We start from the raw sequence: 20268 nt of genomic DNA, 5'->3' as shown, positions 1-20268 counted from the left end.
AGGTCTAATAGGTCCATTTGTCATTGCCACAAACGTGCTGTGGGACTTCACAGAATCTGTACTTGTTGATTCTGGTAGCTGCAGCTGAATTGGGGGGGGCGGTATTAGATTTCCCCAGATTGTCCGTGAGCTGCAGGCGGGCTGAAAAAAAAAGCGAGCGTCTGGTGGTTGAGGTACAGACAGACACGGCCTGCTGACCTTTGAGCCAGTTGCTAATTCTGTGCGTGGTGGCATGACGGTAAATAATGGTGACGTGTCTGTCGCCTCGGGCTACAACTGTTCGGAAGTTTGGGGGTAGGAGGCTGTCATAAATTCGCTGGGGGGGAGGGGCAGATTGGGTGGTCTCCTGCCTCAAATAAAGGGCTGTAATAAACTAAAAAAGAGCAATTCCAACACATCCTTAATGATTAAAAGTCCCAGCAGAGGCTTTAGCAGAGCAGTTCATTTGAGTCCAAATCAACAGTTTATATCTTCTGTGTTCTTTTAGTCATAATTTAAAGCTCTGCGAATCAATTTATTTTAAAAGAACATTCAATCAAAGGACTGTGTAGTATGAGGGTAATGCAAATAGCGACGCAAAATATCACTCAGCTGTGCAAGTTTGTGCAGCTTTTTCGTCTCTTTACGTTAATTGTTTAGATTTTTCTCTGTGGCTCTGTGGTCACAGTCTTCTCATCAAAGCATTTCCAGCAGACAGCTGACTAAACTGAGCGTAGTGCTATAACAATCCCAACTTCTGCACCCTTGCAAACTGAAGAGAAGTTGGTTGTTTTAAGACCGCCACACAGGAAAACACAGAGATTGCACAATGGCCTCAGAAGATAAATGCATTATCCCAGTTTACAAAATCAATTGAGTTAATTTGTGTCCTCCCACTGCTAGAATGGGCCCAGCACCAAAATGCTACTTTGCAACTTAAGGGATCAATAGAAAATAAGAGTCTGACAAAGATTTGTGATGGAAACATCATCTTATGAATAAATGTGTTGGAGGTAAACAGGACATTTTTACCTTCTGTTTATACAAGTGGTCAATACAAAAAATAAAAGCTGCTGGTAACAGTATAATTGCACTACAGCAATTTTCTGCTGCAAGCAAACAGCGACATTTTCGTCTAGTTTTGTTAGAAACTGAAAGTTGTAATTTCAGATTCTGGTCATCGATATGCTTGACTAGAAGGGTCTAATTGCTTGATTTTTTTATTTTCATTTGATAAGTTAAGCTCAGATTAACTCATCTAGCTGATGTTATTTTGATAAACACTGACGAAGAAATCCAGTCTCTGAGGTTAATAGCTGGTGTAAAAAGCATGTGTGTCAAAGTGTAAAGTACATCAAGATGTAGCAGTGTTACCAGGTTCTACATTTCACCACTCATAGCAGAACAGCAGCTAACCTTACTTTTATACGTAACTAATATTTTTCATAACACAAGTCAGCTGGAAGATTGAATAGATAGAAGCCAAACTAAACAGCAAATGCAACAGATATTGCACAGAGTTTTCACACTACAAGCCCAAGTTCTAGTCCAGATTAAGGTTTTTTTGAGCTTAAGCCTGACCAGTGTGTGGCAAAGAAAAGCAATTTGGTTAAGGTTATATTTAAGGTCAGGTTAATAAATGTCTGTGAAACCAGACCAGTCTACTAAAAATTACCTTCCTATAGAACTAAACTGTAAATATGTTGTAATGTAACGTAAATGGTAAATGGTGCAAATACGTTGATAGTGAACATATGAATGAAATGTTACCAGACAACGTAATTTCGTCCACTAAAATATTCGATCTTGCAGCAAAATATTCACCTTTGTTTTCTGCTCTAACAGGCGATCCTGCAGTCCAATGTCCGGTTTGGTTGACTACAGCATTATTAAAGCATTTTACGGTTGAGATTAGGCAGGTAGAGGAGCTGGTTAGGGTCTGAAGAAGATGGAGGGCTGGTGTAGTAAAGGAAAACTGTTTTAAGCACATCCACAATCTTGCTCTAAACCTAAAGTCAGCGGTTTTCTTGCCTAAACCTAAACAGACACAGGACTCCGGGGGGCGGACTCAGGAACTGAACCCGGGTTGTTGGCTTGGCAGTCCTGTGCATTATACACCCCCACCAGCCTCCCCAACCACCTCCTGGCAGCTTCCTTACCCCTTAATGAAAGTACAGTTTCATTCAGGAAACCCAGGCAAGCACAGGGAGAACCGACAAACCCCACACAGAAAAGACACGACTGGCCGGGCGGCGCTAACCACTCCGCCACTGGGCAGCGCAGTCAAGCTTAGAATTGATTTTCTTTCTTCATTTTGATATTGATGCCAACAATACGTCTCAAAAAGTTGGGACAGGGGCAATGCTCTGTATTTGGGAACTGAGGAGGCCAGTCGCTTTATTTTGAAAGCATCATTTTTTCTTATTCGTGCTTGGTATAGGATTTCAGCTGCTCAACAGTTTGGGCCCTCCTTTGTTATATTTTCCCCCTCATAATGTGCCAAATGTTTTCAGTGGGGAACAGGTCTGGACTACAGGCAGGTCTGCCTGTAGTTTAGCACCTGGACTGTTTACTACTGAGCCATGCTGTTGTAATATATGCAGAATGCGGTTTGGCATCATGCTGCTGAAAAAGGCAATAAGAAATACAGAGTATTTTATAAAAGACACTATCTGGATGGCAGCATATGTGGCTCTACGACCTGTATATATCACACAGCATTAATTGAGCTTTCACAGATGTGCAAGTCACCCATTTCGACCAAGCACTGACATGAAGTCAGAGTGTTCTTCTTCTCTATAACCTAAAGAATGAGGCGTGCTTGATTTAATTTATTTATTTATTTATTTTCAAATTTTGACTCATCAGAACACAGCACAGTTTTCCACTCCACAGCAGTTCGTTTTAAAGGAGAGTGGGCAGAGAAAAGGAGGCAACTTTTCTGGAGTTTGTTTACTGGGCCCTTCTTTACTTGGTGGACTGAACTGTGTTCACTGGTGATGGTTTTCTGTTGAATGGCGTCTGTGCTGTGTACATAGACATTTTCTGTAATGTTTTAATGTCACTGTGTACTAGAGATGATGAAATCCACAAATTCTTTGCAATGATTAAAGTCACGCTGTCCTTACTTCTAAAAGACTTCTCAAGGATGCTCTTTTACTGCCAATAAAGCTCGTCAGTTGAGACACCGATGTTTATGCATATTTTACACAAAGTCCCAACTCTTCTGAAAATAGCATGTGGCTTCTTGAAATATTTCATTGTTTATGTACGTTGTCATCATTCTCCATCATAACGCGAAACATAATCCGGTCGAATAACAAACAAAAACAACAAACTTTATGACACAGGGTTGTTCTGACATGTAATGTCAAGTAATAGGAATGTTGTCTTTTCCTGATATTATATTCATTAGGATTTTTCTTCAGTCAAACTAAGTTTGACCCAGATGCTTTTTAGATCATGTGCTTAGCATTTAAATATATATATATTTATTTATTTATTTATTTTTTAAATTTTTTTTTATTTTTTTGAAGGAACCTAAGAACATATGGCCGAGCATAATGCCCAGATGTCGTTTACCCTCGTCCCCCAACCTTTGCCTTCCTCCCACCCTTGACTTGTAGGTCACATCAGCATCTGTGAAATGAATAAATGTATAAATGAGTATCCATTTGCTTTCTTTGTGTGTCTTACTATGAACTTTCAAGCCTCCATCATTTGCTTAATGGCACGTGCCTGAGCCTCGACCATTCAGACTAAGTGCATAAATGTGTCAGAGATCTTAAAAGGTTGAAGTGTGGACTGCATGTCTTTCTAGCCAAGGGCAATTTTCAGGGTGGAAAAAAAATGAATGATGATGATAATAACATCCTGCTCACCCCTGCAGTCATGTGAAAGATTTGTGCCCTATAATACACTCTTGATTCTCCAGCACCAGCCAAAGGTGCTCCGGTCTCTGGTTCCCAGTTCACTGTACATATATTGTCAGGCTTCGATGAAATGAAAGAATAAAATATTCACTCCAATTTTACTAACTTTGCAATAGCCGTACAATTTTCATGATTCCTTTACTGCTCATGAAAAAATTGCAATAATGTTCGTTATCAATATTTTATCCTCCATGCTGATGATTTCTACACTTCTCGCATGCTCCACTTATATGTTAATAATATTTTTTTTCAGATATAACACATTTGTAAATTCGGACCATTTCCTAACATATATAACTGCGTTGAGTTAGTACTGCATTACATTACATTTGCACCACCTTATCCTAGTATAAAGACGACTTCTTGTCTACCTCCTTAAGGTTCGGATCTTCTCAGTTTGTTCTCAATCCCATAGGAGTTGGGAGATAACTGGGTCTGATCAAAGAATTTGAATGAATCATTCTGTAGTCTGTGGGCCTTTTGCTCCAGGGAGAGTCACAGCCTGATTGGATTTTCCACTTTCAGGAGCAATCCTCTGTAATGTCATTGACACCTCACTAAAGCAACACTGTCATAGTCTGTTATCTGGTTCAGTATTTTCCTATTGGCGTTTTCCTGTCTGCTAAGAGAAGGGGGCATACCAGGGAAATGAGACAAGGGAAGGAATATACCCTTGTTATTTCCAACCGGCAAGAAAGGGAGAAAGAAAAATGCTGTTTTGTTATGTTTATAGAAATACAAAGCGACCACTCTCTGCAGGGAGTCGACTGTAACAGCATTTTAATGTAGGTAGTATTACAGAGCACCATATCAAACCTGATCCACAAGTAAAACAACATTTAATCAATTATGCTCAGAGGGTAAACATGCAGGATCCCATGAGAGCACTCAGTAACTTAGCTTGTGTGTTTGTATTTCCATATCAGCGTACAATCACACACTATTTGTGCTCTATTTGGTTATGCAAGAGCATAAATCATAAAATCTCTGAATCGAACTTTGAAAAACCCACTTCATAAGGAAAAGTGGAAAATGGACAGACTACTGCTTTTTTGTGACTTTGAAATATAAATGCTATAAAAATAGTTTTCCCGTCTTGGATTTATTCACCTGGAATATGCTGCAAGCTCAAAAAAGTGGATGAAAGCTTTAAGATTAGTCATGGCAGCCTGTCAATTGTACTTGTGTTACCTTATCATTTTCCCCAGTTGGAATTCTCCCCGATCATAAAATATGAAAATCTGATCCCTTATGAAAATATTGAATTTAGTTCTCAGGGAGACATTTTACATTAATGTAGCTCCAAGACAATATATACCAAGAATATTTTGTCCTCTCTCATTTCTCTTTTCATCCCACTTACGAAAATGTGCTAAGTGTTAGGATGGAGATTCAACTTGATTGTATTTATATAGCTTCAATTCACAGCAAAATCCTCTGAAGGCACTTTACATGATAAAGTCAAGACTATATAGCTTTATAGAGAAAATCCAACAAATTCCCCTCTGAGCAAGCACTAAGGTGAAGGTAAACAAAAACTCCCTCTGCAACAGAAGAAACCTCCGACAGAACCAGGCTCAGGGTGGGCGGCCATCTGCCTCGACAGGTTGGGGTGAGTGGAAAGTGGAGAGCGAAAAGAAGAAAAGAGAAGAACAAGAAGCAACAACAAACATTGAACCTGCTCAATAGGCCCAGTGCTGCACACTGGAAACGGACAGCTGCATAGACAGGGATACCTGCAGAAAGCTACAGAGGGAAACCGAGATGGGGAAGCACAACTACCAGACCATTCTCCTTCCAAAGGCGTCAAAAAACGTCCCTTTATCCAGTCCCTTTTGCATTACACGCTGACGCTTGTGTGATCAAAGCTTAGAGCTTTCAGTACATTTCAATGGAAACCCAGATGCCTCAATATGTGACGCTTAAAGCAGTGACATAGAATATAAAGTGAAAAAGTCTGATAGGGAGGTGTGCGGGGTGGTGAATGGTACGACAGGACACGGGCCTTTTTTAGCCGGAGACTCTACTGTTAGATGATGTGCGCTTTAATGATGATCGTAGCACAATGTGTCGCACATGGTTACTACAGTAAGGAAGTCGGTGTGTGACGTCACTGTTTGTAGCATTGTTCACCCTGACGCTTTTGTTACTAACCGTAACAGTCGTTGTCTCTTAATGTAACCTTAACCTGAAGTTATGTATATGTATATATGTACTTAATGACTATAAAGGGATGTCAAAGTTCTTTTAAGACAGTCCATGTAGACACCCTGATGATAAACTGTTGTTGGGGTTACAGCTGTAAGGACACTGCAGAGAGGCATGTAGAACAAAAACATGCTTTAGGTTTTTTAAAAACCATAATTTCAGTATGTACAGCAGAATAAAGCTTTAAAGCACCCAGTCTGGGGTTATTAGACTTGTAAGGGAAGTTTGGTTCTTTTTGTCCCCTTTGACTATTTTAATCCCTACAACCAAGATGTGTGGGGTTTTTTTTTAACAAAATAATAAATATTACAACAGTCATATTTATTTGACCCAAAGACAGCTTAAATAGAACTAGATAAAAGTAAATGCGCTGTAAATCAGGGTTTTCACACTAAGTGTGACTCAGGGACTGTGATTCTGAGTAAGAAGTAACCTGCAGGCCTAGTGGCATGTGAAAAAAGCTTGAGAATATGGTTTTGTTTATGTTATGTATTTCTTTCTTACCTGTTGGTGACGCAGGGACTTGCAAAAGGGCCTTTCAATGTCAAAATCAAGTAAAAACTAATAACTGCATGTTGTGTAAACACATGTAACATTAGGGACACATTCCCACATTAGTAACACACAAATAGACTGGGTGGGCACGGCTTTAGTAACTAATTAAAATCATCCCCTTGGCTTTTCTAAATGTGTTTCCACAGAAGTGTGATTATTCACAAACAGTATTAAATATATGTAAATGTTGTTGTTTTTTTTGATTAACCCAGTCAGACTGCATTATTGAATGCATGGTCAGGGACCACCTGCAATGTCTTTAAGGAGCACCAGTGGGCCGCGGACCACTGGTTGAAAACCCCTGCTGTAAAGAATTCTTTTTCTGTCGACTAACTGGTAAAGAAAGTAATACAAAGGTGATTGATTGCATCTATCAGGTAACATAGACCTCGAGGCTGACATTTGTTCTCACATTCTCCACCTCTTACTATTACACACCATTTGTTGAAAATTTTCCACAATAATGTTTTAAGTCTAATGTCTTACCCATTTTACCTTGCTGAATTCTTTCTGACAGTGGTCTTTGTACGTCAGCCTCTGGAAACCACAAAGACAAGTCTGGTCTCAGGCAATTTCATGAAATGAGAACAATTTCTTAAAATGCTAACCTCCGCTGTGCAAGAAAAATGAAAGAATTACATTTATCCATCCCAACAGAATTGGACGGAAGCGATGCACCTAGGAAAATGCAATAGTTTGACACAGAAATAGAGCAGTGTTGATTTAAGTTGCAAAAATCACCATGATGGATGGTTTATATAAGCCCACATTCTTGCTGAATGTAATGAAGGTTTTCTATGTGGCTGAAATTTTCATATTTATAAAACCTTAACTGCTTAAGATATGAATGCAGGTAAAAAAAAATAAATATTGCATCTATTTTATGCTGCTGGTACATGATTGATTTTATTCTACATTTGAGTATTTGTGCTCATCTCTTTGCTTCTTTTGAGACTGACAGTACAACTCCTGGACTCTGGGAAAATGCCACGGTACAGAACAGCGAGTTCCCAGGTGCAGTCATATCAAGGCTTGCACAGGACAGCAGTGTTTGAACACCCTAATCCGCAGCCTTCATTCTTCCCAAACTTCAATAGCTGCCGCTGTTGCCACTTCCCCCCCACAACAACTGTCTCTGTAATGTTGTGCACACAAGTCCAAAGAGCGAGCGGGCTGCAAGAAACATTCGTTAGACCTTCAAAGGGTAGCTCAACCTGCTTGATGATAAAACACTGTTTTGACCCATCGCTTTGAAGAGTGTTACAGTAACACAATACATGAGCTGTAGCAAAAAAGCGGAGCACACATGCGTTGGACAGACTCCCGTCCACGGACTCACGTGGGCATGCATACAAAATGACACAGGGAAAAGACGGATAGCTGGAGCTAGTACAGTCCATTCTGCTGCAACCTTCAGATCAATCCAAAACGGAAAGGGCAGGGTTCTCGCCCTATCAGTATAACAGAGTCTGTTGACCTTTTTAAATGAGTGAAAGATACGCTAAGGTAAAGTAAACAGTGGTTTGTTTGCAGCTTCGTGGCGAGCAGTATTGATCCCTCTTCTCCAAAAAAGGTCATGCACTTGGGAAGTGATTGTTATTATATAAGCAAAAAAACAGACAGTGAACTTTTCAGTTGTGTGGGTGCAAAGGCGGACAATGACATTTAATTGCATTAGCTCAGTATTGTTTCAGCGCTGGAGGTTTCTTTTTAGTTCACGCGCAGTGTAATGTTATGTGCATTACTTTAACTTGGCTGGACATGTGCGCTGAATCAGCAATGGAGCTGTGTTTGGCAGGTCGTTAGGTAAGCAGGACCAATCTGATGTCTGCAAAATGGCTAATAAGTGCAGTCTGAGGCAAGGCTGCCAGAAAAGGATGAATGTACTTTTAGCTGTCTCGATGTGGTGCTTTTTTTAGTTCTTTTGGAGATCAGGTCAGGCTTCTGTTGAAAATTTAGTTGCAAGGTTGATATTTCAACAGAAACAACTTTATCGATCATCTATGTATTGCCCTGTCTGATACTTTTTTCCCTTTTATTTTTAGATCGCTTTGAAAAACATGAAGCACGGATAGCAAATTGTACAATAGACATTTCAAGGTACTCTCACGGTTTTTCTCTGCAGGGTGCACCCCTCAGGTACCGTTCTTGTTTAATTGAGTTTTGATCCAATTAATTAGGACTGCAAATGCATAATTCTGACTTGACTGTGGCAATTATTGTTTTACTCTGAAAGTACTGTGGGCTATGTTTGGTTTGATTGACATGTGCTTCAAGCTGTCACAGTCAGAAGCTGTGCTTGTTGCCTGCTTCTTTCCGGATGTTTCTTTAACAGTTGCTAAGATGACAGCAAGCAAATCAACCTCAACTCATGCTTTGAAAACCTTCTCAGGAAGTTGCACATGACATCACAGATGCCCTGTCCCTATTTCCCTGCTGTGTATTCCATGTACTGTACTCTGACACTGAATGTGAAAAGCTTTCCACAGGATCTGGATATGACCTGGATACTTGACGGGTCTTAAAAACCTTCACTTTAATCCCAAAACATCCTGCTTTAAAGGCACATATTCATATATGATCGTGCATTGCACCGATATTGCCCCCGGGCATTATGTGGGCTTAGAATTCTTATAGAGTACACGTAAAACATGAGCATATAGTATTTGCTGATGAGATAGGCAGAGTATGTTACTTGTATATTACCAAGCTTTTAAACACAATTTCTATACAAAGATTCAAGAACTTTAGACAATAAATAAATAAACTGGCTCCTAAGGCAACAAGTAAAAATGTATTGTGTGTGATGTCACTCTTTTAGGACCAGAGGGGGGAAAATGATGTGTTAAAAATAACCCTGAACACTGCAAGAAAGCACATTTAGCCAGTCACACTTTACTTGAGTGACAGACATTGGAAACAAGCATGCACTCATAGGGCAACTGACAACCTCCTGTGGAGATGAACAAGTTGATAAACATGGGAGGATTCATTTGATCTGGGTCTTATTTTACTTTTTTTATGTTTACATATGGAATATTGATTTGAACATGAAATGATAATGAACCTGCGCTGCAGTGTGTCTCTTTGCGTTTGCCTCTTGCTCACCTCTCCGTGCTGTTGTGAGCTCACCAGACTGCCACTAAAAAGAAAGAAGCCCATGAAACATTGATGAATGCCACTCTCTGCCTGCTGCTCCACTGATTTGCATCTCTGCCCTTGCACTGATTTCCAACTCTGGGTGCTGCAGAAGGGTCTTAAACACGCAAATGCATGTCAATTAAACTTGGTATCTTGGAGCCAGTTCGTTTAGAGTTACAAAAGCGCATGATCATTACACACATTTACACACAGTGGAACATATTGCCTTATTACAGTGGCAACGCTGTTAGGGCCACCAGCGCAGCCCTCTCTGAACATGTCCTGAGGCCAGATTATTTGCCACCAAAACCACTTTGCTATTTTCCTGCTGTGAGTGTGTGAGGAGAGGAGGCAGAACTGATGTCTATCTCGCAGCGTGAATTTCTTGCACATAATTCACCATGAGAATATGTGTTTCGTGTCCCTTGAATGTTAAAAACTCTTGAGGTCAAAAAGCAAACTTGAAATCGAATTTCTAGCTGCCGTTCCAAAAAAACTAAATGAGCAACCAGTCACATGCTAATCTGAAATTAACCAGAACAGAATCAACACTCTACTGATGTTAAGATGCGCTTTCCATTTCTGCACGGCACTTAAGACAATAAGATGGCCACTTATTCCAATATTCATGTGGAAAGATTTCTCATTTGTTATACCCTGTGATTTCACACTGAGGTAGACATAAGCCTGTTTCTCAGTTCTACGCAGTAACAGCCAAGCTTGCAATCTGAAATGACAACTGTTTGCTAGTTAGCTCCATGAGTTGGATGAAAACTCAACTGTGTCTTGGTGACTCATTTTGAAACCCTGCAAAAGGGTCTTTCACATGACAGCAGACATCAACCAGTAATTGTTCAATTTGGATGCTTAGTTTACAGAAGAACAAAACAGAAACGGGATTTATGCTTTATGTATTTTTTAAACACTATTAATGTTGCAATAGAAAAAGGATTTGATAGAAAAATAAGCTATGTTTAAGCAATTGCAACACAATCAGATCAGGACAAGTCCAATGATACAGTTGGGTCCAAAATTTTGCATCCCCTTATTTTTAAATGGCAAAAAGAATAAGACAAAGAATAATTTTTAATCCATGTTTGCCACTTACAAACACATATTTTAGACATTTATTGTACTGCTCTTCTGTTTTGGTATTGGAAGGACAAAAAAAAAATTTCGAGCATCCTGCAGAATTCAACATGTGAGGCAATCAGGCCTAGTTACAGTGGATCCATGGTTTTGGGTTACCTGTGACAAAGAGATGGTGATTCACACATTTCAGCAACAAGAAACCTATAATTACACAGGTTTGATTTGTGCCCGCTGTGATAAAGGATATGGTCTGAACATGATGGCTTGTCTGTTTGCCACAGATGTGATTACACAAAATATTGTCTGCAGGCAAGGACCGAGCACCCATCCTCTGCTGTGACTGTGCCAAGGACATAGACACATTATTCCAGCACTTAGTCACACAAATGGTCTCTGTTTTGTACACAAGATGGAGGGAAAGAGAAAGCAAGGGAAACTTTGGTCCTTATAGGTCGTTTTATTCACTCCCAGGAGTGATTTGACAACCCACAGATCTGAGGATTAGGAAGCGGTGTGTGGGCCTCAGGGCATTCCCTAAGCTGTTTAAATCTGAGACGCGATATGGCTCCTATTAGATAAGCAAATGTGCCTGTAAATGCATAATACATGAATGCCAGAGGACTATGATTGGTTTGTTTTTGTACTAAGAATGCAACTGAAAGCCGAGGCGGTGTCTCGTGGAGCCTGAATGAATACAGTGAAGAACTTAATGGTTTCGTTTTATTTGCAATTTTCAGTTTTTTTTTTTTTTTTTTTTGTTTTTTTTCTGAGCTGAGCTCCAGTTTGTTCAAAAGAAAATGTGGGATGGTTGAGAGTGAAAGGCAACATAATCCTAAGGGGTTCAAAGCACTTCCAGTCCTCTATATCACTGTCTTAAAGGTCCTAGCTGGAATTGAACATACACCGCTGGGTGTCTGTTTTCAGTGGCTTGTTGACATGTGAATTTGTCCTTGTAAAGCTGAATATTTCTGACTTGAGCGTCTGTTTCTTGCTGATACATTCAAATTCACAACTTTTATAGCAATGAGAAATTATCTAAGCTCCCAGGGTGAGAGATGAGTAATGTGTGTGTGTGTGTGTGTGTTAACAATTGGAGTACAGCTTCATTTTTGCGAGCAACAACAAGAAGATGGAGGTTTCCCTACAACACACAAGCCTCCATTACAAGGCTTTACTAATCCATCCATGCAAATCCATGTCCAAAATGTCCCTTTTGTGTATAATCCCGACACAGTTTCTGTGGGATTAGGATTTAGAAAGGGGGGAAAAAATGAAAGGAATACACTACATCGAAAAAATCAGTCAGTCTTGTGTTCAATTTATTGTTTATCCCTCCATTGCCTTTATATAGCATTACATCACATCAAAAAGCTGGCCTATCAAAAACTGAGCAAGCTCTGCTTCAGAAAATATTCAAACATGTGCTTAAGGGGGACAATAACATTTATTCTTCAGATCCATAGAGGTAGACTGCATGGAAACGCAGATTAAATTACTTTATCCTATATCATACCAATTTATTATACTTCAATCGAGTGTTGTGCTCGCTCTGACACTGCACAAATAGAGTGCGCTGCATATGGTGTGCAGCCGTGATATGTTTAGCACACACTCTTCAAAGATATTATCTCCCCGAGCCGCCTCCTCTACCAGGCAGTCACTCAGCACGCCACAGTCCAGACTCTCTGGAAGAAAGGGGGAGGGCTGATTTGAGTAAAAGTGAGGACGGGGGGGAAAAAAAGAGTTTTTTCACTGCATCTGAACTACTGTTGTTTAGCTTGATTAAACACAGTATTAATGTGACAAAAATGTTAATGATGAGAGTAATGGAACTGTTTAACATGTTGGTCTTTTTTGTTTGTTTTTTCAGAATCACACGTGAAGATTGACAACCCTCTAAATGTTTTCAAATAAATAAAAAAAATAAAGATATAAATAAATGTAGAATTTAGAAATAAAACAGTTTCACTTAGCTTAGCATAAAGACAGGATGCACTCAGGAACCTGTCTGTTACACTTAAGTCTGTGCATCAATTAAATAAATATGATGAAATGTGTTGACTATTGGTGTGTTGGCATGGAAAGGTTTGGTGGGCCTTCAATTTATCAAAACATCTGAAAATCAGTGTTCAGTGTCTTGCCCAGCAACACTTTGAGAACCCAGGAGTCGAACCATTGACCTTAGCGTTTGTGGACAACTAAGCCACGGCCTCAAAGTACTTTTTTGTATCACTGGTGTACCTGTAAGTATGTACTCATAAATACTTGTAATTGCAGAGGAGCAATCTGGAAAGTTTGAGGAATAAGACAAGAAAACGTGGGAACTTAAAATGTACTTTATTTATACTTTAACTACTTGTCTAATGGGGGATTATGTGGTACATGTATATCTGTTAAGTAATAATCTGTGATAGAAGTGGCTTAGAGTACATTTACAGGTTACTGTAGTTATTATCTAAGTAAGGCGTGTGTATAATAAGCACCAATCTTTAGTTTGGAAGAACATTTATACAGCAGGTAGCCTATATTTGCCTACAGGTACCTATTCTATAATTACATGATAGAAGACTGAACAACGAGACTGGAAATACTGAAAGATGAAGTAGAATTATTTTCTGCTATGATTTCATGTCGAAGTCACCACGTAAGCTGCCAAAGTGTTTGGCATATGTTCATTCTCAGGACAATTTTGTCTGACTTCACCTGCAAGTTCTCTCTAAGTCGCCTCCAAAGGACAGCTCATTACATAGCCTGTATCATTTACTGTATGTACTGTGTAATATTAGAAAGGACACCTCTTACTTGGAAATTACTTGCAGTATAAATATATTTCAATTTCCCCTTATTATGCAAACATTGTGCAAATATGTATTGGTGCCATACAAATAGACTATTAAGTAAATTAAAGGGTTTTAACATGCTCTTTGCTAAGCTAACCAGCTGCAAACACAGTTGCATAGGCCTTTAGCTAAATATAAGAGCGGTATGAATTTTCTCATGTTTGACAAGAAAGTGAAAAAGTGTATTTCTCTAAAATGTAAGTATTACTTAAATTATTGCTTGCAAATATACTATAACTATAATGACTATGGAATTATTAGTAGTATTAAAGGCTTTGTATTTAGATAGATGGCAAAATTAAGTCACACTTTTGTGTATTTTCACTACGCAAACATTATACTAAAACAAAATCTTCATCAGTGCCCTTTTGTTCTTGAGTAACTAGATGGACTGTTCTTCAAGCTCATAAACAGCCTATTTACAATACATCTTGCACACACCGCTGCGATCCACCTGGTGACGTCTCCAGGGGCAGCCATCATATTTGGATTACAAACCAGTGAATAACGAAGAGCTTCACTATGAAACACAGAGTGAGTCAAATTTGGAGTTTATAGGAAAGGAAAAAGGGGTTATTGATTTCCCTGAGGACATGATACACGTTTTCATGATGGCCTTACATGCAGAGAGAATTTCTCTAATCTATTTCACACGTTTTCTTTATTTGCATGCTTTCTTAAAGAAACACTGCTGATAAATAATGCAGTAATGTTAACTCTCCAAGCAGGTTGCTCCAGATATAGCACAGTGTGTTCTCGTGTCATTTTTTTAGGTAATTACGGAAGCTTCTACAACCAACGGGCTTTGCTAAGATAATCTCCTTCTTTGCTTGAAGCAGCAGGAGACTTTATTTTCACGGCACAGCAGTTTGTCTCCAGCTGCAGGGGAAATGTCACTTGTTTATTATTATTTCCCATAACTTTCTTGTGTTAGTTTCTGTACTAAAATAGTGACAGCTACATTGTATGTCAAAACAAAGCCCAAACTCTTCTCTTTGTGTGTGTAGTGTATTCATTTGTGATAGGATCCTCCTTTGCACATGACAATCATCATATTAACAGTGACACCAGCTCTGGGTGAGTCAGTGTCTTCACTCCAGGACACTTCAGCGGGGTGGATATAGAATTATTCTAATCCCTTACATTTAAACTGCGCCTCAGGATTGAGATTTTACACAGATTGGGTGTTGGAAGAAACAGATACTGGACCTGGGTGCTCTGTTGCTGCAGGCACATTACAAATCATTTGTATCTTTTCCTGATCTCTATCTAGTTTCAGATTGCAGGGAAACCTAAAGCTTAAAACATTAGTCAAGGGGAATAAAAAAGTAAGTCGCACAGCACACTAGTCCATGTGTGTTCCTATCTGAGCCAGCAGTGTGTTACATGAGAGAAAATTAGCAGCACTCTGTCTATTATAGAGTCTAGGTACATAATGCAAGAATTTAGATTGAATCTATCAAAAGTGGCCCCAAAGCAATCAGTCTCATTTGGTAGCGTAAATGCTACCAAATAAACCATAATTCATACATAAGACTTCATACAGATATTGTTTAATTAATCATCCATACCCTCCCATGTGTTAAAAATAAATTCATGTCCAGTAAACCAATATTCTAGGTTTTAATAGCTTTTCCTCCATAGGGAAATTGACTTGTTATTTTCAGTGTAAATTAGAACCAAACAGTTTTCCTTAGAAACAATGTCAGTCTGTACTGACTTGATAACGGAAGGTTACTCCTGAGGTTATTCCAGAAGCATCCTGCAACTTCATCCAATCTGGATAGAAAATGTCCAGAAGTGTCCTCCTTGAGAAACAGACACCTTACTCCACCTAAATTGGCTGCATTGCTGAATTAAAGAGAGAAACTGCTGTGCATAGAAAACTCAGGTCAACAGATCTCATAGGCAGAATGGCCAAGAAAAAGCCACATTCTGTAGTAGAACCAAACTAATATCAACCCTTCAACTAAGCCCTCAATTTATGTCATTTCTTGTCCTTTCGGGTTATTCCGTGAGTTCTGGGGTTTTACGCTGGATGCCTTCCCTGTGCGGAACATGTTCCGTTGTGACGACCTCTGAAGGGACAAGCCGAAAGCCGTTGACTTTAGTTTAATAAACCAACAGGCTTAACATACACACTCTTAAGGACACAAACAATCCACCATAACATTAAATCCACCAAGTTGTTTTTAGGATGCAACTGATTGGTGTATAATGCTCTCTGGGCAGATTGAATTGGGCATTATTTGAGCAGGAGGAGTTCCTTAATGCAAACACTATGCATACATAAAGTCTTTACTGAACTAGAACCTGACCTCCAGCAGCCAGGAGTGCAAACACTTGGTGAGATCAAAGCATTGGAACCAGCCCTGGGCACTACCTGACCTGAATTCAATTAAAGCTTTACAGGCAGATCAGAGGGGAGGAGCTGTTTTATGCCTAACATTGTCTAAGGCAAAAATGGGGGCTACATAGAAGAAGAGAAGAGAGATGAAAAATTGCACACTTGCTCTGTGACACAAGCTCAATCTTTCCCTCCCTCCCTCCCTCCTGCACACAAGCACACAACGAGCACATAGGTCTCGTTCGTTTACTCAGCCGGTGGGCAAATGTGACTTTAATGAGCCAGCGCTGAATGGACATTAGGCAGAGATTCTTACGCTGGACCGCCGGCTCGAACAGCCCTCTCCGCTCTGGCATTTTTTTGGCTCCCACTCCACTTCTGTGTCGAGTCTAGCTGTTAACCACATGTTCAAATGAAGACATTTGCTTTCTCTGATGCTCAAGAGCATTCACTGATCACCATTAGAGCTGGATGGTGGTGGAAATAATAAACGGAATGAGCTGTAAAAGCAATGAGAATCAGAGAAGCTGTGTGGTGGTTGATTTTATTTTTCACAGGATCCACTGCAGGCAACACTGGGCTGTGCATGGAAGGAATGAAAGAGGCATTTGTGACGTCAGTGCCGTTTCTCAAGCTGGAGGTGTCAGATCCTGGGTGCCTTCAAGGAAATCTGATAGGCTCCAACTTTCAATCAATGCGATCAGATGACTTTCAATTCTTTGGGTTTTGAAAATAATCATAAAAAAAATTCGTCCAACAAAATGTGGATTAATGACTGTTGTCTATTTATTAAGTGTGTTATTCTTGTCTGGTAGTGGAGAAAACCAGACCTGCAATCTATGTGCAAAATAATCAATAAGACCAATTGTGTTTGATGGATTATTATCAGAACCTACCAAATAATAACATACAGTCTCATCATCAAAGAGTGTTGTTGGTGTTACTTCCCTTCACTCCGCCCTTTCAGTAGCTGTGTCACTTCTCCTAAAGGGGGAAGCAAAAATATCACTTGCTGTGTTTTGATTTTTGTCTGGTTGTGCGCTCATATCAGGGTTGCGACAATTCCGATATCACCTGAAGGCAGCACACAATTCCACCTGAACCGTTGTGGAGGAGAGGAGGAAAGCAAACCCTAACCTACAGCTCTACTATCAAGCCACCATGTGACTGAGCGGATCGGAACTGAAGGCTGAGAATCTGTGAGAGACTGAGGAGGAATAAAGTGGCGGATTCACACAAACAGAAGCTTAACTCACCAGAGAGATGCGCGCAAAAAGCATTTACCCAAAACTGCCTGGATTCATGTGAAGGGAAGTTCGGAGCAGCAGCCGGCTCTTCAGCTGGTTTGGTGAGTAGATTTGAGTAAAATTAGAGGATGTGGACTCGTGGTTTTGTTTCCAAAGAAGGTTAAAATGACTCTTAAAACTTTGTGCCCAACTCCGCGTTTCAGGGCTTTGAAGAAAAGTGACCGTTTCTGACTGACCTGTGCCAAGTAGCCAATGCGCACACAAATGCGCACGCTTTGCGCGCACGCACGCACACCCTTACACACACACACACACAAACACACACACACAGAGAGACTGGAGCTGTACAAGTTGACAAGCTGTCAAGCTGCATGCAGCACAGGCTTTCTGAAGGCGCACCAGCTGGATCACCGCAGTCCGGGCAAGAGCAGTGAGACAGCGCCATCAATCGCATAGCAGGCACACTCCTTAGTGCCTGTAGAGAGAAGAAGCAGGACGGAGGGGGGTGGAGTGGGATTGGGGGGATCGGCGCCTTCAAGGCAAATGTACCACCACAATCAGTCATGCTGCTCTAATATGAAAATACAGACTGACACTATTTTTCAACATAGCCCAGGCTTTTAAAAACAAACAAACAAACAACAACAAGTGACAAGTTCCAAGCTAGAATAAACTGAAGATAAATCTACTAATTTATCTTAACCCATGTAAAACGCAACAACGCACAGAGAAACGTTACATTTGAGAGACGTGCTTTTAGCCTAAATAGAGTTGACATCAAAACTATGATGTGAATCCGCGGGTCATTTTCCAACACACTGAGCATAAAGGGTTGTCTTACGAAAAACGTTTTATGGTGTTTGTTTGGCACCAGATGGAGGTCAAATTAAAGTCGACTTTTTTACTTATCACACAATAACCACGTCACAGTACATAAGTAGTTTGGGCTGCAGCTGGAGAGGCGAATATTGGATTAGGGCTTAGAGCCCATTTGGGCCGAACAAGGTTATGGCCGTAATAAGGGGATCCCACGTGTCTCAACCTTTGTTGGATGTTATTTTAATTTGTTTAGTTCAAAAGGAATCTGTGAAATGAAAGTGAATTCAGAAATGAATAAAGGAAAATCAGGGAATCTGGTGTCGGCATCTCGGCGCCTAATATCATAAATGTAGGAGATTGAGGAAAACAATGATACATTTATATCGTGCAGGTGTGGTCGTTATCAGCATGTCCTCATATGCGGATGTGCGGAGTTTAAAAGTTATAAGCAGGTAGTGAATAAATGATTTCAGTGGAATGACGCCCATAATAAAAAAAGTGAGCTGTCCTCTGGATCTGCGCAAAGAAGTGATTTACTAGACTCAGCTTTATCTTTTTATTGGACTATTTAGTGTAAATTAGACGAACGCAGAATTCAGGTTCCACTTTGGACCTGGTCTGGATTCGGAGCGGAACGGTTTCTCCTGCTGCCAGTCGGTAAGTAGATCCGGCGCGGAGAAATACTGCAGATCCAGTGTGGGAGAGAGAGGTGAAGCGTGAGGGGGGAGACAGAGAGAGAGAGACAGAGATAGAGAGGCTGCCTGCTGCTGGCAGATGGAGTAACGGAGGGGAGACAAGTCCACGTATGACCATGCCGAGATCCGGACTACATAGACTAAATGCAAAACCTCCAAATCTATGAGTTTAACAATAGAAGAGGTATGTGGGATGTTGTCTCGTACTCTGTGGCGCTTTTCTTTAGTCCGCGCCTGTTAGCTTAAGCATCTGAGTAGCGCGTGAAAAAGTTGAGATGGGTCGGCTATTGTGGAAGAAAGCAGCCGCTGCTTTCTCTTACCGCTCTGAATAAGTTTGGCCATTAGGTTAAATGCCGTTTTTAGATAACACCGAGGAGTTGAAACGCTTATTAGTCGTTTTGAATTGGTCGCTTGTTTCTTGCTGTGCCGGGAATGTGTGCGAAGTGCTCTTTTTCGGGTACATTTCTCCGGAGCGCATGCTGCCATCGTCTCACCGAGTGAATGGCTTGGCTCGTTGGGGGATGGGGGTCGAACTAGTCCTACAGCAGCTATACTTAACTTTTTCCTCCTAATGGAAACGGGCGATCGGTTAGATTTCTACAAAGATGTCTTTTGGAAAAGGCCTCTTTTTTTGTCGTATGCGTAAAAATAAGCCAAAAGTTTTGGTTTAAGTTGGAATTTCTTTTCAACCGTCACCCACATGCAGATGGTTTCTTTGTACCTGCAGGCGATCGTTTCAGATGGAAGGTAACTTTGTTACTTATTAACCCCACGTAAAGCACAAATACCTCAACCTTGGGTCTGGTCATTTTTACACGCCACCAGTAAAACAGTTAGGCTTTCTATTCTGCGCTCCGGTGCTTTTGCTTTGCCTTTGTGCGGACTCCCACACAGAGCCCGAGTCGTCGTAAAGTGGTTGTAAACAAACGAATGTGCAATTTTCAAGCGGTTTCTCAGTCATTTCGCCAGTGGATATAAACCGCGATTGCAGCCCGACGAGATGGCAAAGAAGCCACCCTGTGTGTGATGTACCTCGGCAGATTTTCTTTCTGTTTGTGCAACGATGGTACCGCTAGTAGAGAACTAATGTCGTTGCAAGTTTTGGTTTTACCTAGTTGTTGGTGTAAATTTGAATGTACGTGTTAAAAACGACACAATTTGAACGGATCGCATTTCGTTGCAGGAGAAAAAAAATAATAAAGCCCATAATTGTGAGGTCTTCTATTTTGAATCACCAAGCATATTAAAGATTTACGTGTTTTCATACTGCCGGTTATTTTTCTCAGCTCATCAAGCTGATGTTTGTACAAACGAGGTCCCGCTGGTATGCAGTGGACATAGTCGGCGTCTGGTATTGTGCATACATGGGAGCTGTGCCGGCTTAGATTCTGTCACCCAACTGACTGCTCTGCT

The 20268-nt window shown here is 40.5% G+C and overlaps 1 protein-coding gene and 1 long non-coding RNA gene across 4 annotated transcripts in view; both read left to right on the top strand.

Moving 5' to 3' along the window:
• Positions 1–8310: 8310 nt before the first annotated feature.
• LOC137123199 (uncharacterized) lies at positions 8311–13894 on the top strand. The gene is made up of 3 exons (XR_010913811.1): positions 8311–8480; positions 8720–8813; positions 12778–13894. It is a non-coding gene; the product is annotated as an uncharacterized lncRNA (long non-coding RNA).
• Positions 13895–17212: 3318 nt separating this feature from the next.
• The window catches only part of fat1a (FAT atypical cadherin 1a), a 66708-nt gene continuing 63652 nt past the window's right edge, over positions 17213–20268 (top strand). Inside the window, exon 1 of one of the 3 annotated variants that reach the window (XM_067496695.1) lies at positions 17213–17442. The gene's annotated coding sequence lies outside the window, so the exon portion shown is untranslated. Of the gene's footprint in view, positions 17443–18667; positions 18818–18880; positions 19040–20268 lie in introns of those variants that run through there. The other 2 variants (XM_067496693.1, XM_067496692.1) reach the window with 2 other exon arrangements.

This window comes from Channa argus, chromosome 3, assembly GCF_033026475.1.
Source record: "Channa argus isolate prfri chromosome 3, Channa argus male v1.0, whole genome shotgun sequence".
NCBI classification, from domain to species: domain Eukaryota; kingdom Metazoa; phylum Chordata; class Actinopteri; order Anabantiformes; family Channidae; genus Channa; species Channa argus.
This window is presented reverse-complemented; position numbering and strand designations above follow the sequence as displayed.